We start from the raw sequence: 25,030 nt of genomic DNA on the forward strand, positions 1-25,030 counted from the left end.
AACACAATGCTTTACACAAGCTGAAGTCTATCTCTGACCATCTTTGTTTTAAGAGAATTTCCTTGTAGCAAAACTAAGTTAAAGTGAGGCCTAATAGAATTAGTACCTTCTGACCTAAAGCAGCATCTTCGACCATTATTTTTCTAATTCTTGTCCAAGAAGCCATCTCAAGTAAGAATCCACTCAGGATAAAGAAAGATGCAATAAGTAGGAAGGAGCACTACTCATGTATCAAATCTAAAGGAGACTCAGTGAGTCTTGATTTCCAAAATCTTGAACTAATTCTAGAATTCCTGTTTGTCATGTATATATACAAATATTTTTCTGCAATTGTTTCCTTATTCGCTTATAGAAATAAATGATAATAGTTTATTTTCAAGACAGGATCTCATGTAGCCCAGGGTAGGCCATATATATGTATATACATATGATTACCTTGAATTTCTGATTTCCCTGACCCCACCCCCTCCAAGGGCTAGGATGACATTGGTGCAGCACCAAAAGCAGTTGTTTATAAATCATAGATTTTTAGGACTTTCTTCCAGACAAGTTCTATCTACATGGCCCAGGCTATTCTCAAACTTAGCCCTACCCTCCACCTTAGCCTTCTGAGTGCTAGGGGCTGGCCAGCATACCCAGTTATGAAGTGGCTGTATTTACATTATGAATAAAAATAGCATTTTGAAAGTTTTCACCTTATCTCTGTGACTAAGAAGAGACACTGAAGAGTCACACCCCCACTCTTCCTCTTGACACCTATGACCTCAGGCAAGTAACTTTACCTCCCAGTCTTGATTTTGTCGAGAAAAGCAAGAGCCATAATGGTACTACCACTGTTAGAATACTGTAAAGATTTAAATGTAAATCTTTTAGAACAGTGTGACGCCTGACATGAAATGTGTGTGTCTGTGAGTGTACACATGCTCACACATACTAACTTCTGAGTATTATAGAAATTAATTTCTCCTTTGCTCTTAATTACAAAATACTTTGCTAATTTCTAGAATTGTTAGGTATTGGGTAGAATCCTGGGAGATCTCTTCCATCTCATGATTTTAAATGCTATTCACAAACTGATGGTTCTCAAATTTGTGTCTCTGAGCTGGACCTTTCCTATGAACTCCAGGTCCATCCACGTATAAAAGAGACTACTCTACATCCCTAATGAAATGAAAATAGAGAGCTCAGAGCCATCATGTAAGATCTATGCTCCTTCCTTTTCTCTGATTCCAATGTTCCTTCTTCTCTTGGTGTTTATTAGGCTCAAAATCCTCCCTACTTTTGTCTGCCTCTTCTTGTCCCATTTGCCAGGAATGCTGGTGTCCTATCTTTCTCATACAAGTGTCCAGCATGCATCATGTTACCTCTTCTCACATTAGCTCTCATCACAGCTACACTCATCCTCCTCTGGTTTAGTACAATACTTTCCAGGGTGATAACTGACTACCTTGGTCCATTTAATCTGATCTCCACAGAGCATCAACATGACTAACTCCAGTAAGCACAAAGTATATCATGTCATTCCTCTGCTCCACATTAGTCAAAATCAAAACCAACTACAAGCCCTACCTCTAAGGTCACCCCACTCTGACCTGTTTCCAAGTAATCATTTTTACTTAGTTGGTTTGAGATCTATGTGTCCCTTGATATTCTAAAGTCAACAGCCAAAGGGACTTTTCATTTGCTCTTTCCCCAAATGCCACATGATTGCTCTACTGCATACATGAACCTTTTAATTTATCTTTTCCTTCCCTTGGAAGATCCTCTGTCATCAATTTCTACTCTCTTCTTGGTGAAATTCCACCCATCTTTCAAACTCCAACTCAACAGAAGAGTGATATCTAATGGCTGGAAAGGGCCAGGAAGGAAGAAAGTGAAAGAAGGTAGAGTAATGTGAGCAAAAGTACAGTCAGACAGGAGGAGCAGACCCTGATATGTGACAGCAAAGTGGAGTGGCTGTAGTTTACAGAAAATTACTATACATTTTATAAAGAACTATAAGAGAGGCATGCAAAGCCTCCAAACACACAGAAACAATAAGGAGATGAAAATATTAATGGTCTCTGTTTGAGCACTGCACAATGTTTACACGTATTAAATCATCACACTGCACCTCATAACTATGTATGGTTATTACTCAAATTAATTTTTTTTGTTTTTCTGGACATGGTTTCTCCATGTAGTTTTGGTGCCTGTCCTGGATCTCACTCTATAGACCAGGCTGGCCTTGAACTCACAGAGATCCACCTGGCTCTGCCTCCCCAGTGCTGGGATTAAAGGCATGTGCCACTGCTGCCCAGCCTTAAATTTTTTTAAGGGGCCCAGAGAGATGGCTCTGTGGTTAAGAGCACTGGCTGCTCTTCCAGAGGACCCAAGTTCAATTCCCAGCACCCACATGGCAACTCACAATTGTCTGTAGCTCCAGTCCCAGGGGATCCAACACCCTCACACAGACATACATGCAGGCAGAACACCAATGCACATAAAATAATAATAATTGAATAAGTAAATAACCTTTAAAAATTAGGTATAGAAGAAAAAAGAGAGGGAGGAAGGAAGGAAGGAAGGAAGGAAGGAAGGAAGGAAGGAAGTCGATTGTCATGCTCCAGAAGTAATCAATTCACTGTGATTTCTATGGTCATTTTCTCTGCTAAAGTTTCCTAGAACATTCTTTATATATTTTGCTTTGGCTTTTTTGTTTGTTTGTTTGTTTTGGTTTTTTGAGACAGGGTTTCTCTGTGTAGTTTTGGTGCCTTTCCTTGTGCTTTGGCCTTTATCATGTTGACTTGTGATTTATATGTTTGAATAACTACCATTTTACATTATACCATAAATCCCTAGAATCTAGAATCTTAACACATCCTTATGTCTTGGTAGAAATTAGGCCAAGAGAAATTAACACATCAACATGATCACTTATTTGCATGGATAGCATTGAGTCCTGGACCTCTCTCCCAGAGACCGTAGTTCACTATCTCAAGTAGAATGCTGAAACCTAAATTGTTATTCAGCACTTCAAATGATGTAACTTTATTACACTTTAAGGAATATATTACTAAGAAATATTTGAAAAAGCATCCAATGACAAACTTTGTTGTTCAAATCTTAGATGGTCTTTTAATTAAAAAAAAACAAAAACAAAAAACAAAAAACAAAAAAAAAACTCAGCCGGGCGGTGGTGGGGCACGCCTTTAATCCCAGCACTCAGGAGGCAGAGCCAGGTGGATCTCTGTGAGTTTGAGGCCAGCCTGGTCTACAGAGCGAGAACCAGGAAAGGCGCAAAGCTACACAGAGAAACCCTGTTTCAAAAAAACAAAAACAAAACAAAACAAAACAAAAAAACCCAAAGCCAGATATCAGGGTGAAAGCTGAAAAAACAGAGAAGCAAATCAGCCAGCCACTAGTTCTTACCTCTACAAAATCCTCAGCCTAAAAAGAGAGAGTTTCTGTTTCCTCATGCCTTATATACCTTTCTCTACCCTGCCATATTACTTCCTGGGATTAAGGGTATGTATGCTTCCCAAGCAAATGTGTGAGATCTCAAGCACTAGGATTAAGGTGTGTGCCGCCACTGCCTGACTCTGTTTCTAATCTAGTGGCTGGCTCTGTCCTCTGACCCTCAAGAAAGTTTATTAGGCTATTCAATATATCACCACAAATTTGCATAACTAGGGCCTTAAATAATACACACTATCCTCACAGGAAGGTTTGTTAAAAGTTTTGGTGTTGGCCAACTAATTTTCTTAATCATTCACATGTGTATTAAACTGATTTGATAAACATCTTAAGAATAAAAAAGAATGCACTGATTACAACAAAGCCCATTTAAGCCAAATGAATGCTGAATACATCTATCACTTAAATATTATGCCTCAAAAAGTCCACATAGTTTTCAAAAGAGTGGAAACAGAGGCTTACAGGAAGAAGGCATGCTGCCCAGTGCCTGAACACGCCAGGGGCATGGGGTTGCTAGGATAAGTATTCTGATCTATCCTCACGTTTAGAGGTGAGAAGCACGGTGAAAAGTAGCCAAGACACTCCAGGTGTCCTCATAGTAACTGATGGGATTTGGGTTTTTAGGGGTTTTAACATAGTTCTTTCTGGATCCAAAATATGCTGTTTTCCAATGTACCAAATGCCTTCTAAATACTTCAAAAATGTAATTGAGTTTATCTAAAAAAAAAAATAAGTTCATGTTTCCTGAAGTGAGCCATTCAATCCTGGTACTTACAGTTGTGTGATGTTCTATGGGTTGTTGCACCACTGAGCTTCAGCTGCGAACAATGTGGGATAAGAAATAACAGTGCTGCCGGGCGGTGGCGGCACACGCCTTTAATCCCAGCACTCGGGAGGCAGAGCCAGGCAAATCTCTGTGAGTTCGAGGCCAGCCTGGGCTACCAAGTGAGTTCCAGGAAAGGCGCAAAGCTACACAGAGAAACCTTGTCTCGAAAAAACCAAAAAAAAAAAAAAAAAAAAAAAAAAAAAAAAAAAAAGAAGAAGAAGAAATAACAGTGCTGTCTGAAGCTGGCCTGTAAGACCAGCAGGCAGTATCTACAAGGAGAAGTATCAGTATATACAAATTCTGATGCTCCTGTGTGCTCCTCACCAATCTCCCTACATTCCAATTGACATGGGCATGGTCTTTCCCTGACTGTGAACAAAGAAATACAATTAAAAGCCAAAGTGCCTTGGTACCAGCAAGAAGAGAAATGAGTGTTTAAGACCAATGGCAAAGTCAAAGCACCGTGTTTAAATCTTAGTTCCATTTGCTTCAGGGCTTTGAAGCAAGAGGGGTTACCTGCAACCTCAGTATCGGGTCCACAAAGTGAGACTGACAGTAAGATTTCACTTCCAGGGAGTTAAATGAGTAAATGATGTAATGCCTGACTCAGTTTACCGCCTTTCACAAGTAATTCTTGACTCAGTGTTGCTGTACCTCAGTGTAGTCATGCGGTCAGTATAGACAACTAAAATTTCCATCCTCTTATGACCAGAAGCAAATCTCAATAATTTTAGGTACTATGGTTCAAACCAGTTGAGGGGATGGGGAGTTAGGGAAAGCTTAGAAACTGACTTAAGGTTTCAGCTTTTACTTACTAAAGTTTGCAAAATTGTCTTATAAATAAAATCTTCAAGGGACTAGTGTCTTTTCATCTTGTATGACAACAGAGATGTGACATTTCCTTTTTGTTTTGTTTTTTGTTTTGTTTTGTTTTGTTTTGTTTTGTTTTGTTTTTCGAGACAGGGTTTCTCCGTGTAGCTTTGCGCCATTCCTGGAACTCACTTGGTAGCCCAGGCTGGCCTTGAACTCACAGAGATCCGCCTGGCTCTGCCTCCCGAGTGCTGGGATTAAAGGCGTGCGCCGCCGCCGCCGCCGCCGCCGCCGCCGCCACCACCGCCCGGCGACATTTCCTTTTTATTTCTTATTCTTTGACAGTCTTATGCATGCATGTAACAATGAATTTTAGTCCTTTCCAGCCCCTATTATTATTCTGTCAAATTCCCCCCTTCTGCTGAAAACCTTCTTCCAAAGACTCCCCCTTCCATTCTCATAGCACATCTCTCTCCTCTCTCTCTCTCTCTCTCTCTCTCTGTGTGTGTGTGTGTGTATGTGTGTGTGTGTGTGTGTGTGTGTATGTGTGTGTGTGAGAGAGAGAGAGAGAGGGAGAGAGAGAGAGAGAGAGAGAGAGAGAGAGAGAGAGAGAGAGAGAGAGAGAGTTGCCTGCATGTGTGTGACTGGGAGACTATTTATGGGAGTATGGGCAACTCATCAGCGGCTACACTACTAAAGAAAGTGCCACCCTTTCCACTAGCCAACATTAACTGTCAATACGTTTTTTGAGGAGGGGCGGGGTATTATGAGTCCTTCCTTATTTCTTGATTAAGTGGTGAAGGGCCTAATTTTATGCAGCTCCCATGCATGTAACCACAGTTGCAGTGAGTTCATTAACTATGTCATGACCAGGAAACAGTTTTGTTGTTCTCCTCCTTAACCGCTAGCTCTTACATTCTTTTCATCACCTCTTCCATGATGTTCCCTAGGCATGGAGCTTGTGGAAGATGATAGAGATGACCTGTTTTGGACCAAGCATTCCACAGTCACTTGTCCGATGCACTCTGACCCCTTTTGTGTCTCTGTGTTAAGCGTCATCTACTGCAAAAGAGGAGCTCCTCTGATGAAGGCTGAGAAGGTATTACAGACGTCATTATCTTATTCAAGTCTGGAAAATTTCTTATACTGTATGTTGAGTAACAGCTCAAAAGATAGCCCACTTATTTTTTTTTTAATTTTTTCATTTATTTTACATACCAACCACAGGTTCCCCACCCTACTCTCTTCCCATTCTCTCCCCCCACATCCTGTCTACCCACCCACCCCCATCCACTTCTTTCTTCAGAAAGGAGCAGGCCTCAGCAAAGCATGGCATATCAAGTTGATGCAGGACCAAGCACCTCCTGCTGCATCAAGGCTGGGCAAGACATCCCAGCGTGGGTAATGGGTTCCCAAAAGCCATCTCATGAGTCAGGGATATGTCCTGATCCCACTGTTAGGGGACCCACAAACAAACCAAACTACACAAATGTCACCCACATGCACAGGGACTAGGTTGGTCCCATGCAGACTCCCTAGCTGTCCGTCCAGAGTCTATGAGCTCCCACTAGCTCAGATCAGCTGTCTCTGTGGGTTCCCCAGTCATGATCTTGACCCTCCTTGCTTGTAAAATCCGTCCTCCTCCCCTTAAACTGAACTCTAGGAGCTCTGCCCAGTGCTCAGCTGTGGATCTCTGCATCTGCTTCCATCAGTTACTGGATGAAGGCTCTCTGATGACAATAAGGGTAGTCATCAATCTGATTACAGGAGAAGGCCAGTTCAGACACTATCTCCATTACTGCTAGGAGTCTTAGCTAGGATCATCCTTGTGGATTCCTGGGAGTTTCCCTGGCACCAGGTTTCTCCCTAACCCCAAAATGGCCCCCTCTATTAAGATATCTCTTTCATTACTCTCCCTCTCCATACCATCCCCAACTTAACCAACCCGATCCTTCAGGTTCGCATCACCTCATCCCCTCCACTCCACATACCCCTGCCCCCAGTTTACCCAGGAAATCTCATCTATTTCCCCTTTTCAGGGAAATCCGTGTGTCCCTCTTAGGATTCTCCTTGTTACCTTCCTTCTTTGAGGTTGTAGATTGTAGCCTGACTATCCTTTGCTTTACATCTAGTATCCACTTATTAGTGAGTACATACCATGTTTGTCTTTCTGGTTATCCCACTTATTTAACAAGCTTGCTTATCTAATAGTCCCTCTTAAATGTAAATGTTCTCCACATAACAGTACCTAAAGAATTCTTTAGAATCCCATAATCAATCATGGTTTACAATAATTTGGTATTTCCTTATATATGAAATTAGCAAACATCAGTGATTGAGCCAAAGTCTGTGCTATATAAAGAAATATAAATATTTTGTGTTTATTGACATATTTCAATAAAATTATACTGTCAATTCTAAGTCAACCTAACAAATTTTATAATATTTGCACTATAATCTATATACTACATAATTATTACATGCTCCGTTATACCCATTGTATGCTGTACATGTAAAATAAGCATCCAATCCTCATACAAACAGGAAGTCTAAACCAAGGCTGAGGCCCAGTATGGTGGTGCATGCCTTTAATCCCAGCACTTGGCATGTAGAGGCAAGCAGGTCTCTAGGAATTGGAGGTCAACCTGGTCTACTTAGTGAGTTTCCTGGCCAGCCAAAGCTACAAAATGAGATCCTGTCTCAAAAAACAATAATAAAATTAAATTAACAGTAAAAACTAAGGCTTTGGTTACAGTTCAGTGTTAGAACATTTTCTGATGCTGTCCTTATTATGCAAAGCATGGAATCCAGGCACTGCAAAGTGAGATACTAGAGGCTATGACATAGCTCAGTGGAAGAGTACTTGCCAAGCCATGTACATGTATGAAATTTTCAAACGGTTAAAAATAATTCCAGGATAGAACTTTTGCCTTGCATACATTGAAGATCTAGTTTTAAACTCCATTACTGGTAAATAAATAAGTAAATTTTTAAGCACAAAAAGACTGAAATCTTAAAAATAAATAGATATTGCTGTGGCTCAAGCTTGTCATCCCAGCACTAGGGAGACAATGACAACAATATTGCCATGAGTTTCAGACCATCCTGGATTACATATTGATTTCCAGACTACCCTGGCTACAGAATGAAATTCTGTCTTACAAAAACATAAATGTTCAACCTAATTTATTTTAGAGTATATGTGTTATATATAAAGTATTAAGTAATATTATTATTTAACTTATATTTGAGAGAACACGTGAATATATTCATTCACATATAAAAATAGTTTAAAGAATGGCACATACTATACCTCACTGGTGGGTAATTACTCTGGGTAACTGGGAAAAGTCAATTATTTTGAGACCCACTTTTATGAAAGATAATAAATGATTTTTAATTAAGCTAGGAAAGTAATACTGGATGGACCGAAGTTACTATGCTTATTGGAGAAATCATTTGCTTAACATTAGATGGACTGTGGGAGAATCCCAAAGTGCCTGAGCTCAGCTTCAGAAGCCTGAAGAATGTGCCAGAATGAACATACAATGACTGATAAAGTTTCGGTTATTTTAATATCTGAACTTACTAGAAAGCAGTTGTGTGAACTGTGGAGTTTTTAATATTATTAGCTATGGTAAATTGGAAATTACTTTTACCACCATCTCGAAACACCTTAGAAAATGGGTGAAAGCCATCCAAGGCCACCAAGTTCATTTATTTTGTCTAGCTTTATTCTTCCTTCAGTCTGTATTTGCTACTTAACATTCTACTTGTAAAATGTTATAATAAGATAAGTTTATGTTAGAACACTAGGTTGCTTTTATCAACATCCAGTTTCTCAGTTTTTCCCTGTGAGGAAAAAAATGAGGTAGCAAATTAAATCTTTCATATTTATTTTCATATACGACCCAAACTTACATTTCAGTGAATTTTATTCAAACTCAGTACTCCTAAATTGCAAAATGTTGTCTTTGTCCTTAAGACCATGACAGAGAACTTTATCTGCATTCAAATTGCCTACTGGTTTGTGGTATTTCAATAATAAAACAGCAGGATTGAAGGCTCATGATGAGAAATCTGACTAATTACCTGTTAGATGATAGATGGTTGGAACTCGGCAGTGCCAGTCACTGAAAACAAAACACTTCGAGATATCAATCAGCTTCCTGACAAATCCAATTTTCCTCACATTCAGTGGACAATAAATGGGAGTTTTTACCTCTACATCTACAGAGCACAGAATTTTAACTTTAAAATATGCATAATGCTATTTTAATAAAGTACATTTTAAGCAAGTTAGTATTTAAATACCTGACATATTCATATTTCAATTGCACAGCTTTTAAATAGATAGATAGATGGTGGGAATAATTAACCTTGTAAAAATGTATTGCACGCTATCGTGGAGGGCAAGGTGTACTTAATAGTAGTTTTCCTGTTTTCTTTCTACATTTACATTTAACTCAAATTATTCACAACAACTCTAATGGCTGTGTTCACTCTCTTCATTTTTTTTAATTTTGTGGTAAATGAGTTGGATGAACATTCTACATGAGATTCCAAAAGCAGAATACCCAATTAACACTGCCACATACCAGCATGTGGGCAGAGTTAAAGCAAAGAGGGATTGAAGCATGGAAATTGAAAGCAGGCTCAGAGAAGCACCTCTTTCTTCCTTACAAGAAGGGACTACACAGTCAACGTTTGCAATCTATGGCTAACCCTAATATGTTACAAGCTTCCATATCTTATGCTATGTTAAGACACAGAAAATTAAAAATAGTTGAAGAATAGAAATAGGAAGAGAGGTTGCTTGCAAAGATTGACCACAAATATTAAAAGTTTGATAACATGTAATAGGAAACTGGGCACTTTGAAACATTAATTGCAGGAGATTAAGTTGGTGCAACATCATGGGAAGACAATAGCTATGAAAATTTGGATGCTTAGAAATAGCAGTCCACAGTAGGGGTGTCTCTAATGATTAGTAATTACAATCCTACGTTTCTGGAAGTGATCACCACAATACTATTTTTAATAGCAAAAATGAGTTTTAACTGGAAATAATTGAGGATTCTTGTATATGAGATAAGCTTGATAAAGTATGTACATTTATCAGAAAATTTCTAAGAGACCAGATTGTGACTGTTCTTAAATCTATAGATAAGTATATGAGACTATAGATACATGAATTAGGTTGATTAGATCATAGCACAATATGTGTATATAAGCACTTGTGTGCACCATTAACATATACAATTTTCACTTGTCAGCTAAGAATAATGTAGTTGAAAGCTAAAACTAAGCAAATGTAATCTTGTAGATAAATCAATATGTGTAGGACCATACCAAAAACCACAATGCAGTGAAGTGCAGCACTGAGAAAAAGCTAGTCTTTGATGTGTTGAAAAATGTAGAAAAATATATTTAGGTGAAAATATGTCAGATATATCTGCGCTATTTAATAGGACACAATATATAAAAACAAATATATGATTGTTGTAAATAGAAAATTTAAGGAAGGATAATATTGGAAAACGTCACATTGTGTCCCAATGCCTTTGGGAGAAATGAGTGAAATCTTGAGTCCAAGGAAAACCCTTATTTCCCATTTCTTAGACTTGTATTGTTTAAAGATCACACCCATTCTCTTATTTTTCAGTAATAAATAAGTGGACAAAGAATATATTCAATCTTATGTATGTTTTCACACAAACAGGAAGATGGACTGATTTTCAATATTTGAATAGTTAAAAATCCTCTAGTTGTCTTGCATAACTATGGGAACAGTAGCAAAAGTCATGTCCTAGGTTGATACTAATGAGATGAACTTGAACTTGGTCATTCCTTGAGGCTGACTGGCTGTGACACAGCCTGTGACTAATAATTGTGACTGAGTGATTGAAGACTATAGTATCTAATTCAAATCACCTGGGGAAATAAAAGATCAGGCTCACAGAAAAGCATATCAAGGTTACACTCCATCTACCCAAACAGATGTTGATCTATGATAACCAAAGAAGTTTGTTTTGTTTTGTTTTTTAAGTTCAAAAAGCAAGAAGCTCATCCATAGCTCATCCTACTTGGAATTCTGTAACAATATAGGGAATGAACACCTCCTCCTTACAGTTGTGGTAAGATATACAGTAATACATATGCATGCATATGCAGGTGCAACACAGAACAGGAAATGTAGAAATTTTGCTTCAAGTCTCCTTACTTCTGCAGCTCATTACTAATACATTCATACCACCATTTAATCTGTCTGTCAGGAAAAGGTTTTACCTCTACTTTATTGCCCATCACCTTCAGGACAAAAGTAACTTTTCATTTATGTGTCAATGCCTTTATGCTTTTATATTCCTTAAATCATGTGTTCATTGAAGATTTGTCCCTGCTACTGCTAAAGTGGTTACCATATTTTAAATCAGTTTAGATTTTCTCTGAGTTTTACAGGTGTCTAATTCTTTTTCTTTTCATTTTTTTTCTTTCTTTTTTTTGTTTTGGTTTGGTTTGGTTTGAGGCAGGGTCTCTCTACATAGCTCTGGCTGTCTTGGAACTCACAGTGATCCGCCTGCCTATGCCTTCCAAGTGCTGGAATTAAAGGTGTGTGTGCACCAGCATGCCTGGTAGGTATCTAATTCTTACTTTTCAAAAAGTACATGAAAAGACAAGGCATAGGGTGTGTGCATGTGTGAAGATGCATACATGTGTATGGTGTACATGTGTAACATGTATATGTGTATAACTGCTTTATCCACTAAGCCAACTCCCAACCCGTCATATTTTGTAAGAAAGGATCTCACTCTACCAACCCATTTTTTACCCTCCTACCTCAGCCTCCTGGGCTCTGGGATTACCATCATGTACCAAAGCACTCATAATTTTCTAAATTTTAACCAATGCCTGTACCAGATAGACAGTAGTTTATCGGTACATTCAGGTTGTAAATACTTTCATCAATAACCAGGAAAAAAATACTATTTCCCATTATAGAACTCTTTCTTTCAATCAAATATATATTGTATATTTTTGAAGAATTTCTTCAAAGACTAACTATAGGAGGCTGGAGAGATGGTTCAGTGGTTAAAAGCACTGCCTGATCTTTCAAAGGGTCTGGTTTAATTCCCAGCATCCATACAATGGCTCCAATCATCTGCAATTCCTGTTCCAAGGGATCTAACATCCTCTTCTGGCCTCCTCAGGCACCAGTCACATGGTTCACAAACACAAGAGGACAAAACAACTTCACACATAAGAAATTTAAATTTAATTTAAAAATAAATGAATAAATAAACTATAAAAAAAGATTGTAAAATATTGCATAAGAAAATAAATATACATTGTATGAGGGTATAGAGCATTTAGCATATATTCTTTTACATTTCTCATTGGAATTTAACCCTGTTGCAGAAGACAATACATATTTATGGCATAGAACACGGAGAAATCTAGCTATTACTCAACTAGAATCTTCATCCCTAGTGGCTAGCACTCATAGTTCTGAAAAATTTTATGCATGCTACCAGGAAAAAAACTTAATCATCAGTCTCACTGAGCTCAAAATGCTGCAAGCTACAATAATGATCTGACTGATGAGGTATGTCCACTGGTGCAAGAGTAGCACAAGTGTTATGGGGGTAACCAACCACTTTTTAAATTTTATTTATGCCACACAATGTATTTCGATCATATTGGGGCCCATAACAGACACTGTTGTTGAGGCCAAGAACTTGAGACTACCTACCACCATTATTCTGCTAAATGAACAAAGAAATAAAACAACTTCTAATGACATGTTGCTATACCCATAGACCAGTGCATCTCTCCCCAGAGAAGTCACTTCTGTCAGTAGATAGTAATTAATATGGAGATCTACAATGGGACAATTTGCAGAGAAATTTGGAGTGCTCGGTCCTAAATGGGATGATGTCTTTATCATACCACTTCTCTCAAAGCTCAGGACCTAGAAAGATTATAAGAGCCAGAGGAGCCGGGTGGTGGTGGCGCTCGCCTTTAATCCCAGCACTCGGGAGGCAGAGCCAGGTGGATCTCTGAGTTCGAGGCCAGCCTGGTCTACAGAGTGAGATCCAAGATAGGCACCAAAGCTACACAGAGAAACCCTGTCTCAGAAAAACAACAACAACAACAACAAAAAAGAGCCAGAGGTGGTGGATAACTTGAAGGAAATGATGCTTTCCAAATGCAAGAGCCATATATAAATTCAAAGATGCTGTGAAAGCATGCACAAGACGTACACAAGCTCAAGCCAGACAAAATTCTAACACAGAAGAGCGGAAATGGTCCACACCTAGATAAGAAACAATGTACAATTAATGGCTGAAAATTACTTTTCAGTGACACTGGGTATATCAGTCACACTCCAAGAAAGTCCCCATTCTCAGGATGAGATATTCAACATAAATCAGAGTCCATGAGTTTTTTTGTGAGTGTGGGAGGCAGTTTTGTTTTGTTAGTTTTGTGTGTGTGTGTGTGTGTGTGTGTGTGTGTGTGTGTGTGTGTGTGTGTGTTGGGGGGATGGTTTTTAAGAGAGAAAGAATGTGAAGTTGGGCTAGTGGGGAAGGAATGGAGGGACTGGGAAACATTGAGGCAGAGGAAAGAATACAGTCAAAATGTATTTTATGCCTGTGTGACACACCATGGCTCCTAATGACACTAAAACAAATGAAGAGGTGTTAGAGAGGCTAGGAGGACAGAGGTGGCTTTTTGTTTTGTTTTGTTTTTAATTAACTTGGGAGGAGTCTTTGCGGGAGATGCTGCAGGGTGAGGGGTGGATATGGAGGTACTGGGAGGTGAGCAGGATTGGGATAAATGATGTAAAATTCCCAAAGAATGAATAAAAAAATGCTTAAAAATACATAGTGTATACAGTACGCTCTTTTTATTTTCTTTTATTATTTTTTGAGGCAGGGTTTTTTCATGTCGCTCTGGCTGTCTGGAACTCTCTCTGTAGACCATGCTGGATTCAAACTCAAAGAGATCTGCCTTTCTCTGCCTCACGTGTGCCGAGATTAAAGGCATGTGCCACCACTGTCTGAATTTCTTTCTTTTCTTTTTTCTTTTCCTTGCAATTCTCAAATAACATATAAAAACATTTTAAAATGGGAAAATAAGCAGATTGTGACTATCAAATCCACATGGCCCATGTGTCAATTTAACAGCCAAGACTTGCAATAAAATGTTCTAATAATTAAAACAAAAGAATAAACTAAAAAGACACAGGTTTTGTAGTTTCTGCAAAATTAAATCTGTATTTATTATACTAACCAAAAATTCTATTGTATATTTGCCCAAAGGAAATTAAATATATGCTAAGCAAAAACTTTATCAAAATGTTCCTAACATATTTATTGCTAATATTTCTAAACATATTCCCTATCAAGATTTTAATTAAACAAGAATCTGGGTCATCTACCATACTCAAATTTTATATTAATACATTGATACATAGACCTGATAAGCTGGGATTCTAATCTCTAGAAGTTTTTGATATGCTTACTGAACATGATAGATACATGTTCATTAACAATATATTTAACAATTTAGTTAAATTCAAAATGGGTAAATCTAGTCTTCATCATTAATCTGTGCTGAGGACATGCAGTTAGAAAGTTCAACTTGGTTCAGTGCAAAGACAGAATAAGGGAAGAAAATAGCAATAGAAATTATCAGTACATAAAGAAAAGAAAACTGTAAGACTCAAGTGAAAATATGTATATATACTATAGAAAAATATGATCAGAATTGAAAAATCTACCCAAGATCCTGCATATCCTTCGCCAGGGTTTAACCAGATGAATCTCCCTGATTCTCCCCTCCTCACAATTCCAAAGTGTGAACAAAGATGTGTAGACACTTCATTTTAACTAATTCATATTCAACCTCTAGACCCAATTTGACCCATATATCCATCTTTTACCCCAACCTTCTCTGCCCATATTAGACACACAACTAATAAAAGAGATCCACACACTCAGATCTTATTGTAAGTTCAAGGCAGAATCTTCCCCATCCCCCTAAAAAATCCATCAGTCCTATAGAAATATCTACCAGTGAGAATTACCAAGATGAACCTAATGATACAAGATTTAAAGAACAATAATAAATTTCACCAAAGACTTCAAGGAGCTTAAAGGGACAGTTCTATGAATTTAAAGAGAATAAAGATCCTACTGATGCCCAAGAAAACACAAATAAAGGCTGATAGAACTGGTAAAGACAATAAAGTATTTTTAAATGGAGTTTAATAAAGGGACAAGAAAAAAGAACAACATTAAAAAGGATGCAAGCTGAAATGAAAAGGAAAATTAAAAACCCAATACTCAATGTTATTGAAAACTCTCAAAGGAAAGGATTATAGAGAGAATATCAGAACTAGAAGGTAAAGTAGTGGATCTAGATGAAATAAGCAAAAGATATTTTTAAAAAATTTAAACATAGAAAAAGAAGAAACAGGAAATGGAAGATAACATGAAAAGACCAAATCTTCAAATTGTAGGACTAGGTGAGGGAAAAAAATCTCAGATAAATGGCATAGACCAGATCTTCAACAAGATCACAGAAGAAAATTTTCTCTAAAGATACTAAGAAAAGACACACCCATACAGATACAAGAAGCACACAGAACACCAAGTAGATAAGACCACAAAAGAAAATCCCCACAGCAAATCATAGTTAAAACACTAATGATACAGAACAGAGTAATGAAGGCTACAAGAGAAAAAAATACAAATTACATAAAAAAAAGAAATCCCATCAAGATAACTGAATAAAAGTGTTGAAAGCCAGAAGAGGCTGGAGCAATGCATTCCAGTGCCTAAAAGATCATTACATCCAACCTAGACTAATATACCCAGCAAAATTATCTGCCATGATTAAAAGAGAAATAAAAAACATTCAATGATATAAACTGCCTAAAATTATTTATGTCCAACAGACCAAACCTAAAGAAAATATAGGAGGCAATATTTTGTGCTGAAGAGAAAAATGAGCATAGCCAAGAGACTGTAGAAAGAAATACAAAAGTATAGTTACTAAAACACAAAGTCATTGAGAACACAAACACTACCACCAAAAATCAACAACACCATGACTACAATCAACGCACACTTTTCAATAATAACTTTAAATATTAATGGCCTCTCTTCTCTAATAAAAAGATAAAAGCTATGTGAATGAGTCAAGAAACAAAACCCATATATCTGTTGTCTACAAGAAATACAGTTTTATGGCTTTTTTTTTTCTTTTTATTTTTTTATTTTACAATACAGTTCAGTTCTACATATCAGCCACGGATTCCTTTGTTCTCTCCGCTCCCGCCCCCCCTCACCTTCTCCCCAGCCCACCCTCTATTCCCACCTCCTCCAGGGCAAAGCCTCCCCTGAGGACTGAAATCAACCTGGTAGACTCAGTCCAGGCAGGTCCAGTCCCCTCCTCCCAGGCCAAGCCAAGCGACCCTGCATAGGCCCCAGGTTTCAAACAGCCAACTCATGCAATGAACACAGGACCCGGTCCCACTATCTGGATGCCTCCCAAACAGATCAAACCAATCAACTGTCTCACCCATTCAGAGGGCCTGATCCAGTTGGGGACCCCTCAGCCATTGGTTCATAGTTCATGTGTTTCCATTCATTTGGCTATTTGTCCCTGTGCTTTATCCAACCTTGGTCTCAACAATTCTTGCTCATATAAACCCTCCTCTTTCTCACTAATTGGACTCCCAGAGCTTTATGGCTTTTTGGAACCTATTCCGCATGCTGGGATGCCTTGCCTAGCCTTGATGGAGGGGGAGGAGCTTGTCCTGCCTCAACTTGATATGCTGTGATTTGTTGACTCACATGGGAGGCCTGCTCCTTTCTGAATGGAGGAAGAGTGGATGGGGGAGATAGATGGGAGGTACAGGGAGGGAATGGGAAGAGAGAAGGGAGGGGAAACTGTGGTTGGTATGTAAAATAAATTAAAATTTTTAATAAAAAGAAAGAAAAAAACATGATGGCCAATAAAAAAATAAGAAATACAGCTTTAAAGATAGGCACAGCTGTTGGGTGGTAGTGGCACATGCCCTTAATTCCAGCACTTGGAAGGCAGAGGAAGGTGGATCTCTGTGAGTTTGAGGCTAGCCTACTCTACTGAGTTAATTCCAGGACAGTCAGGGCTACACAGAGTAACTCTGTCTCAGTAATTATTATTATTATTATTATTATTATTATTATTATTATTATTATAAATAAGGAGTCTTAGAGTAAAAGGATCTGCAATAGTACTCCAGTCTAACGGGACTCCAATCTAACAGGCAGGAAGCAGTCACCACTATCCTAATGCCTGACAAAATATACTTCAAACTAACACTAATCAGAAGAGATAAAGAAGGACAAGGGAAGCATTAAACAAGAAGATATTGCTATCCTAAACATGTGTGCACCAAAAAAATGCTTCACCCAATTTCACATACACACACAAAAATGCACTACTGGAATTAAAAACACATACTAACATCAACCCATCATTGGTAGGTAATTTCAATACTCCACTTTTGCCATTAGGCAGGTCATCTGAACAGAACTAAACAGAGAAACATCAAAATTAAGTTACATCACACACCAAATGGACTTACCAAATATCTACTTAATGTACCATGCAAAAATCAAAAAATATGCATTCTACTCAGCAAGCACATAGAAGCTTCTCAAAAATAAACCACATCCTGGAATCTTTACAAAATCAAGATTGAAATACCTCTATCTACCCTATCTCTCTATAATATAACTTAAGACTAAAGTTGACAGCAAAAAAGAAAAAAACCCAAAAACCTAGTAAGTATGTGTACAGACTCATGAATATTAAGAAACTCATTACTGAGCGAAGAATGGATTAAAGAAGAAATTTTAAAAAATTCTTGGAACTAAACGAAAATGGAAACATAGCATAACAACATAACAAAACCTCTAGAAAATATTAAAAATATCCCTACAAGGGAAACTTTGGGCTCTACAATTATAAACCAGGAAGAGTAGAAATAAATGACTTAATTATGCAACTCAAAATTTTGGAAAAACAAGAAAAAATACAAACTCAGTTGATGGCAAGAAATAATGAAAATCATAGATAAATTTAGAAAACTCAATTCATAATAGATCAAGAACCTTGATCTGATACCTTGAAAGTGATTAAGATAAAAGTAGAGAATATGCTTGAACTTACTAGCATAGGAAAGGACTTTCTAAACATGATATCAATAATGCAGACAATAAGATCCACAACTAATAAGTGAGACCTCATAAGACCAAAAAGTTTCTGTATATGGAAGGACACCATCTCTTGAGTAAAAAGGCATCCCACAAAATGGGGGGAAAATCTTCGCCAACTGCACATCTAACAGAAGGTTAGTATCTAGAATATACAAAGAACTAAAAAAGCTAAACATCAAGAAAATATTAATGTATGGAACTAAACAGAGAATTCTCAAAAGATGAAATATAAATGGATAAAATATATTTTTTATTGTTCAACATCCTTAGCTATCATGGAAATGCAAATTAAAAGTAGACTTAATCTTGATATAATCAGAATAGCTAAAATAATAATAATAATAATAATAATAATAATAATAATAATAATAAATGCTGGTGGGAATGCAAACTGTTACAACCACTTTGGAAATCAGTGTGGAGGTTCCTCACAAAACTGAAAGTAGATGTACCACATGATATAGCTATACCATTTGGGGGCATGTATCCAAAAGACACTAATGTTCTACTACAGAGATGACTTATTCATCCATGTTCATTGCCATTCTATCCATAATAGCCAGGAAATGGAAACGTCCCAGATGTCCATCAACTGATGAATGGACAATGAAAATGTGGTATATTTACATAATATAATATTATTTAGCTATTAAGATAAAACAAGCTTATGAAATTCTCAGGTAAATAGATGAAGCTGAAAGCAATCATCATGAGTGAGGTAACACAGACCCAGAAAGATAAAGGGAGAATGTTTTCTCTCATTTATGGATGTTAACTTTCACTCTTCAGATAGGTATGTTTCTTTATAATATGTATAGAGGTCAAGAAATTAATAAGGGGCATGGAGGCAGAAGGCTTCAAGGAGAAGGAGATAGAATAACAGTGGTATAAATGGTTAAAGGAGAATAATGAAGCAGAAAGAGTTAAATTGGGGTTAGGTATATATAAGTGAAGGGTAGAGGATGAATACAGGGGGGATAAGTAACACTAAAGACCTTTAGAAAAAGTCATATGAAATTCACCTACTACTGTAGAAGCTTCCATATTTATATTATATACATAAACTGTAGCTACACTAATTTATATTATATATATATATACACACATATATAAATGTTGTGACTTAGGTTATGGAGATACTGCTCAGTGTTTAAGAATACTTGCTGCTCTTACAGAAGATCATGTTGAATTCACAGTACCCACAAAGCAGTTCACAATCATCTGAAACTCCAGTTTCAGGAGTTCTAGTTCCCTCCTCTAACTTCCTTGGGCACTGGGCACACACATAGCACACATACACACATACAAACAAAACACCCATACATACAAAATAAGCAAACCTAAAATAAATTTTTAGGTAGTTACCCTACAATGGGACAATGATGCCTCTTCTAGACTTGACAGGCTAAGAAATAAAAAGTTCAGTGTCAAGAATTGATTCCCTCTTAAGGAGTTATTGGTCTGTGGGTTCCATAGACTTCCAAACATACAGATTGTTGCCAGGGCTCTTGGTTACCCTCCAGAACTTGATAATGAGACACCATTGCTGAAGATACAGTGTAGTTGAGTCATAGAACATGGAGATATTAAGCTGGTACTAACATGAAGCTTCATCCTTACTGACTAGCTTTCATGATACTAGAGGGTGCTATGCACACTACTGGAGAGGAAAAATAATCATCAGTCTTACCCAGCTTTGAACTCTGTGAGCTACATAACTAGTGGCCTGGAAAGACAGTCTCATTGGTACAACAGTGACTTGAACATCATAGGAGTAATCAGTCATTTCTTTATTGGATTTAAGTCCTGCTCCACACCATTGCTAGACCAAGAACTCATGGCTAGATAGGTCATAGGTCCTACAGAAGAACCTACAACTATTATTCTGATAAATGGACATAGTATGAAATGGACTTCTAACAGTTTACTATAATACCCATAGATTAGCACATCCCTCAACACTCATCAGAGAAGCTTCTATTTTCAGTGGATGGTAATTAATAAACAAACAAACCAAAAAAACACAGCTATCCAAGGAGCAGAGAATAACATTTGCCTGTTATAACTCCTCTCAGACTCATCTTAATATAGAGCCATGATAATCCCATTGAAATATGATAAATTAAATTGCTTTGCTCAAGCCTCTCTAGTATCTTGTGCCTCACTATGAATGAAACCCTAAATTTTTACATCTATTAACAAGACTCTAAATGATCACTTGCCAAAATTCTGTCCCTGTTTTAGTCAGATGTTGCATTGTGTTTGACAAAATGCTCACAACTTCTGGGTGGGATATATAGCTCATCACTTCAGAGGTCCACAGTCCTTCTTTCATTGATTCTGTGTCTGTGGTGAGATAGAACATGATGGTGATGAAAGCGTGTGAAAGAAGCTACTCATACTAACCAGAATGCATTGGAAAAGGAGATGTTTGTTACAGGCATGTTCCCAATAATCTACTGTCTCCATCAAGTTACCACTTCCTAAAGTTTCCATCAATCATCTCCCAGAATAGTCCATTAGCTGGGAACCAAGGATCCAACACATGAAAGTGTGTAGCACATTTCACATTCATACCCAAACTATTTCCAAGCTACCCAAATCCTTCAATTATTCTAACTTGCCCTGCCCTTTGTTCATTCTTCTTCAGATTCAAACAAATATTTGATGTCTCTGTGTATTAAAGTCCTTTCTCTAAATGACCTCTTAGAAATATTGAGCTTTCCCTAGAGCTTCCTGTTTATTTCCTAATTAGTTTCACAATTAATTGTCTACATAGATCTTATGATTTCCTAAGTATCATGTTACATGTAACTTACTTAGTTTTATATCTGTTCCCCTAGACTATAATTTCCACATTAGCAAGGATTTTTTTGCTCATTTTATTCAATGCTTAATCTCCTATTAATTTAACTACTATTTATTAAATAGAGAAATTAATCCTTACAATACCATGTATTTTCTATGCAGTGTGTATGTATCTCAAGATCATGTTTCATTTTAGTAGTGAGCATGGAAAGGATAAGGGAGTTATGATTGACAGCAAGTGAAGCAGGGTCTGTGAATAAGGAAAGAAAGCTACGTGAAAGGAAAGCAGAAATTCCCATGGAGCAGATGCAGAGACTGCAATGCACGCGACCTCTGGTGTCAGTACCATTCACGCCTATAAACCGCATTCTATTTTCTACCCATGCTCTTTCCTTTCAAGAAACAACCTTTAACTTGAACTGCTTTAAATAGAATCCTATTCTTTGTAGTATGAAAACCCTGACTAGCATTTTCTCATTGTATAAAATAAGCCAATATTTCAACATTTTTTAAATTGCAAAATACCACAAGATATGCTCCATAATGGATCCACGGTTTTAATTAAAAGGTGCAAAAAGCTAAGACAATTGTAGGATTGCTTAAATACATATTAATTTTTATACTTCATAATTTAATCTTAAGATTCATTGTTATTTAAACAATTCTACATTAAGTAGAAGCTCTTAATTCTGGCATATATTCCCATCAACTGAAACAGCTGTTTTCAGTCTCAACATTCCAAAACTGGGGTGGGGAAAGCCACATATAATTTGCTACTGATGATAAAACGTGTTATTTCCTTTCTTTATAAATTCCAATAACGATAGTTCTGTGCCTTCACATATGCAGTAATGAGGGCCACAGACTGCTTCACATAACCATAAGTTCTCCTTGGTCCAGTTTGCTATGTTGTAATCCACAATCAGGACTACCAAAGGACTGTAAGCCCCGTGTTGTCACCCTATTATTATAATGCAAATCAGCCATTCCAAAGGGCACTCTCTAGTCCCTCAAGCTCAGATCCACCACTGAAATGTCTATCATATTGTTCGATCTCATTTGGAACTAATTTATTTACCATTGTCTAATACTTTACCTTTATCCTTCCTTCTTTCCTCCTCCTCTGTCTTCCTTTTTCTCTCTCTCTGTACTGCCATTCTCTTTATGTAATCACCAGAATACAAACCCTATAGCATCTGGAGCCCAAAATGTGTGTTTCACTCACTATTTGTCATCATCTTTGAATATATGGCACCTGGCACAAAGTAGACTCTCAGAAACACTTGTTTGGATTAATAAATTGATGATTTAACTGAAGCATGTCAAGCCACGTTTTACCTGGAGCCTTTACATTTATTTTTCATGGTCAGATTCATTCATCTCTTGGCCTTTTAGTGTCTGGTTTCTTCAGATCACCTCAGTCTCAGCTAAACACCTTGTCTTCACAAAAACCACTGCAGCCAATGTCAACCCATTCACCCCTTAGGTCCTCTCTATCTCATAACTGTGTTCAGTTTTCACACAGGACTTATGACTACCTGAAGTTTGCTTTTGTAGAGAATATCTGTTCAACAACCATGAAGCGCAGCCCTAGAAATGTAGTAGGTAACTGCTCTACCTGCCTGACCTTGAAGTACACGCCCCTGGGGCGTGGCCTCCTGGCTACCCTTCAGACCTGAGATGCACTACCGACCACGGTCTCTTCTCTCCCTTCGTAGGTTTGGATACGGGACTGGAACCGTGTGAGACTCTGCCCCAGCAGTCCAGAACCTGTGACAATTCTGTTCTGTACGGTGGGGTTTTCTCCCCTAATAAATTCCTTTGCCCTTTAAGCAGACTCTGTGGATTTCTCATAATATGCTTTCTTACGTATCCTTCCAAAGCTCATCTGTTCACTAGAAGGCCAGCTCCATAAAGAACTTTGACTGCCTCTCCATCCTAAAAGAGATGCTGACACATAGGAAACATTAATAGATAGTTGTTTTAAGAATGAATGAGAGGTTGCAAGTTTCAGCGTTAAAATAAAACCACATGTGGTGTCACCACTCTCCAGTACTGAGACACAGACAATAAATTTCATTGTTATATGTACAAATAGCTAACATATTTCCACAGAAAGTATATGTCAGATGATAACCAAATCATGTTTCTAGATGCATTTTGAACATGTTAATTTTCTTCACATAGATTGGAAAATTAAATTTAAAGGAGACTATGCTACAATTGAAGATCTCCTCACACACAGCAAGTGTGTACCATTAGCCAATAGGTGCCGTTGTCTTTGTATATGCAGACAGAGACCATTTCTGAAAAGAGAAAATGTCTAACCCAGAAATCCCTCCAAGGCCTATACTCCCAAACAGATTTAAGTCACACTTCATACAAGCCTCGCACCTAAAAAGAGAAAGAAATCTTCTCTGAGACAAAAGAAATCACAATTATTACTACCACAAGCTACTGGCTATAGGGTGGGCCCATAGCCAACTAAGCAACACTTTGGAAATATGATAGCATTCAGCACTAAGATACATTCTTATAAAGCTGTAGTCTTCATCCACATGGCCATTTCCACAGGTCTCTGGACACCTGTATCGCCTCCCTTACACTTGAGTCCTTTTGGAAATATCTTCTGACGAACGGTATTCAACCAAGTAAGTCAATCAACAAACACATGGAGAACATACATGAAAAAGCAAGCAGGCTTGGGCCAGCAAATGCATAAATAAAACGGACAACAGTTTTCACTTTCATGCAATGTAGATTTTTATCACATTTGAATGTTAAAGATAGATAAATACAAAAGTGGTGAGTAGTTGATAGAGTTAATGTGCAGTCAGTCATAGATACACCAAAAGACAATGATTGATACATAAATACACAGATACTCTAAATTTCCCTGATCACTCAGAATTACATAACTTAAAAAGCACATTTGAATCAGTACATTTTTCCCAATTTTTTTCCTGCAGTGTTTTCTGTTCCTGTTGTCCACAATATGGGCATCCTTCGGAAATGCATTCCTCACTGTCTTTGCTCTACATTCAGGGAGCAGGTTGTACACAGCTCTGATATAGACTATGGATTCATTGCGTGCTTTTTAACATGTTAAAAGGCATTTTAATCTACATTATTGTTACTAATATCGTGAACAAGTTCCTATTCTAATGTCAAATCCAGAGGAGTGTTTCACTGTAATGGGTACTAACCTAAGTGGTGTGTTTGAAATACAGCTTTATTTGGGCTAAAAACAGTCTTTTAGCTGTTTGATTTATTGGTTGGATACTCTTATGAATCTTTAAGGATTCCAGACAGAGAAATATGAATAAGTAGTCTCAAGTTACGGTAACAAAAACATGATGGGGGGGGGGAGAAAAAAGAAAGCTTGGGTCCAGATAAAATTCAAATCTAACAGCCTATTAGGCTTTAGTCAATGTTTTTCAGCTTTCACTATGCTAAAATACAGGGCCCTGGTCAACTATCCCTAGCTCAAACCTTCTTATTTACTACAGCTGAAGTAAGACCTGGGAGCATGAATTTTTAGCACCCTCCGCCTTTCACCCCTAGATGCTTCAGAGAAATTCCGACCTAAAGGAAGCCCACTTGATTACAAAATTCAGTCGGGTTAAGGCATGTCTCCCAAACTTGGTACGTTCAGGTATAAGTTGGCGACAAAGGCCTGTGATAGCAGGCACAATACAGTGAAAAGATAAACCTAGTTTCTGAGTGCACAAAAAGAAACAGGCTGTGTGGATCAGAATCTAGTTCCTTTTTTTTTTTTTTTTCTTTTAATGTGCGTTAGTGTTTGGCCTGCATGTATGTCTATGTGAGGGAATTGGATCTACTGGAACTGAAGTTACAG

At 37.6% G+C, this 25,030-nt stretch overlaps 1 pseudogene; it reads left to right on the top strand.

Moving 5' to 3' along the window:
• LOC131915668 (methionine aminopeptidase 1-like) overlaps nucleotides 1–24,280 on the top strand; it is a 50,039-nt pseudogene extending 25,759 nt beyond the window's left edge.
• Nucleotides 24,281–25,030: the final 750 nt, after the last annotated feature.

This window comes from Peromyscus eremicus, chromosome 7, assembly GCF_949786415.1.
Source record: "Peromyscus eremicus chromosome 7, PerEre_H2_v1, whole genome shotgun sequence".
Lineage (NCBI taxonomy): Eukaryota > Metazoa > Chordata > Mammalia > Rodentia > Cricetidae > Peromyscus > Peromyscus eremicus.